Source organism: Trichosurus vulpecula, chromosome 3 (assembly GCF_011100635.1).
Source record: "Trichosurus vulpecula isolate mTriVul1 chromosome 3, mTriVul1.pri, whole genome shotgun sequence".
In the NCBI taxonomy this organism is placed as follows: Eukaryota; Metazoa; Chordata; class Mammalia; order Diprotodontia; family Phalangeridae; genus Trichosurus; species Trichosurus vulpecula.
In genome coordinates, this window is record NC_050575.1 from 123,948,207 (window position 1) to 123,951,570 (window position 3,364).

Below are 3,364 nucleotides of genomic sequence, written 5' to 3' on the forward strand. Positions count from 1 at the left end.
GGACCACAAAAGAAGGGGGGGATGCGCGCGCAGCCTGCCGGGCCGCAAGTGAGGGGGCAACAGAGGCGGAACCATGACGACAGCATCTTCGCCACGCCTCCCGCCTTCTTCCCCTCCCTCCGCCCCGCCCTTCTCTCTGAAGTGCCGGAGCGCGAGCCGGCCTGGCGTTCCTTCGCGCGCGCGCGCGCCTGGCGAGCTCGTTCACTCCATCACTTTCTTTCTCCGGCGCTGGGGGCCGCGCTCACACGCGCACTCTCGCCACCCAGGAAGTTTCTTGGTCATGCGCAGCTACACTACTTACTACTGCCACTACTGAGGGCGGTTATGGCCGTTACTCTCTGGTGGGTCTTGTGGTATTGAGCTGCCCGACACGTACAATTAGAAACAGCTTCACAGCGGAATGGCTCGATATTGCCCCTGCGAGTTGGAAGAAAGCTGTGGAGAAATCATCCCTCACTGTGTAAGATCGGAGACCTGAAAAGCCTTTAGTCCGAGGATCTGTGTTCAAATGCATCGCTCTGACATTTGCTCCCCGTGTGATTACGGCAAGTCCTCTAACCTCTTGGTGTCCTTAAAATGCGAAGGCGATGGATCACACGAGTTCATTTAATCCTTTCCACCTCCTGAATCTGCCTCAAAGCTGGTCAAACTCTGGTGGTCCCCACACTTCCAGGGTGCTGTGGGGGCTGTGCCCAAGCCGTGCACCCCTCTCAGCACGTTCCTCAGAGCCAAACAACAGGTGTTTAACAAAAACCAATTATGTGGTTTACACATCTTCTGTCCCCAAAGCGTACAACAAGGAGAGCACCGCATTACAACCGTGTCACACAACGTACCGTGTTACGTAGATGGGCTCAGCTCTTCATTGATCCTGACACCTCGCCGTGACAAGACACTCCAGTCCGCTAGGCTGCCTGACACAATGGTCCACCCTTCCGTGCCTTTGCCTCGATTGGGGTTGTATTAAGACGTGCCTCACCTTATCTAAGTGATTGCGGCTGCCGGTGTCCCCCCAGTCCCCCCTCAGCCACTTTTCGAGGATGATAGGGCTCTAGGCTCAAAGGATTTAGAGGAAGGAACCTTAGCAATCACCAACCCAAATCCTCATTTTTCAGATAAAATATTTATAAAATTTGTATTACGCAAATAGATTTTAAGGCTCGCACAACACTTTATGTACATCTCGTTTGATGCTCACAACAACCCTGTGAGGAAGGGGCTGTTTTTTACAGTTGAGGAAACTGGGTCAGAAAGAAGTGCCTTGGCCAGAGTCATATAGATTCTTAATGGCTTAATCTTGATCTTTCTAATTCCAAGCTAAGTTGTTTTTTGTTTTGTTTTGTTTTTTATTCCACTCTGCTACACTGCCCACTACTGTTGATACCTACAACAAATCTTACAGGTGTGTTACACATATCAACCCTGAGGCTGAAACCAAGTATGAGTGCAGGACATATATGTGTGTGTGTGTGTGTGTATCAACAAGTTCATTGGACATTATCACATTATCCTTTCTTTAACCTTGTTATACAATGTCCCTTTGATCTCTCTTCACCCTCCCCCCTACAAATTTCTTTGAGAAGTACATATTCACTTCAGTGATGTACTGATTCATTATGCATTTGCAATTTAAAGATGAGTTGTTTCAGATTTTAATCAGCATAATGAAGTTAACTATTATGAGCCATAAAATAACTTCATCTTAATTTCTAAAGTAATTTAAAATAAATTATTTCAAAAAAATTTAAGGACCTACTGATTTGTTCCTTTTTAAATTTTTACTAGGCTTTCAAAAAATTGGGGGGGGGGGAAGAGGTACAGGGAAAAGCATTAGTTTGAATAAAGCTTATTGTTAGAACTACAGAGACAAACTTTACAATGCTTGTACCTGAACTGCAGGGTTGCTATCCACACTTCCCTGGCCCCAATCCCTGCCTGTTTACCAAGGTCCATCTGGCCTCAAGAAGTCCATAAATCCAGCCAGTGTGATCATTAAATCCCCATAATGTTTTCCCAAAGATAAAGTTAGGGGAAAATTCCTAAAAGACTCTCAAGGGAATTGAAAATTATTCAGTAAGAAAACACTAAAATATATACAGTAGTAGGCTTACTACTGGATTGGCAAGTACAAGGTTCTGCATGCACTGGGCTAGTAAATGTTGACCAAATAACTGAAGTTCAAGAAGTTAATATAATAAATTGATCCCACTATAAATCACTGAACTGGATAACTTCATATGTTTCCCATGTAGACCTGGCCTAAATCACAAAAAGTCCAAAGTAGACAGGAAACATGTTAAAGTTCTGGCTCTGCCATTTACAAGCTTTGTGTCCTTACATAAATCCCTTTACCTTTATGAGCCTCAGTTTCTTCATTTGTAAAATAAAAGGGTTGGACCAGATGATCTCAAAGAGTCCTTCCATCAAGACATTCTATGTCTTTTATCACCTAGTTTTCAAAAGGGTAAATCTAGAAACTTAGTTAAAAGATAAACTTTTTTTGGAATCAGCATTCAAAAGAAATTCATAAAAGGTAAAAAATTTGCAAACTATAAGTTGGAGGGAATGACCTTTCTTTGGTGAGAATTATGAGAATATAGTGTTACTCTTTATATATGTGTATATAATATTACAATCAGACTCCTGAAAGGCTCTCCTTCAGTAAAATGTCTCTGTACATATATCAAACCATGTAAGATTCCTTGAAAGATGTAACTGAGATAACTCTAATGATCTTCTGAAATTTACTTCAAACAAGGCATTAAAAAAGGAGACATTTCCCAAAGATGTTTGCCACCATCATTGAGGATGTATAGTGAAGAAGAGTCCAAACTGAATGAAAGATTGAATGTTATGCATATTATTAGCACTACATGAAGTGATGGGGATACAAATACAAAAAAAAAAGAGAGAGTCTCTACCTTCAAGGAAAGTAAATGCTTAATAAATGCTTTGTGATTGACTGGTTGATAATAGGAGAAAACAACATACGTAGGATAATAGTGGCCAGGAATTGGTCAGGGAAGTCACAGGGTTATCAATTAAAGTCATAGGACAATTGATCGGCATTTCTTTCTTCGAATAGTAGTGTTGATTTGATTGCTGTTCCAGAATTATAGGTGTGTTGGGTCTTAGTTGGGATAGCTGTGGTGGAGTTCACCAATCAGAAACATGGGGCCCCAAAGCAGGAAGGATTCCTTAATATAGATGATGAGGTTTCTAGGCACTCCTGTTTGCACAAGTCACATTGCTGTTTGCATCAAGCCCTCAGAGCCCCCTAAATGAGATCTATAATCACTCAAAAACCAGTCACTCAAAGGGTACAATAAGTAATTAGTTACCTAGAAGTACTGTTATGAGAAAA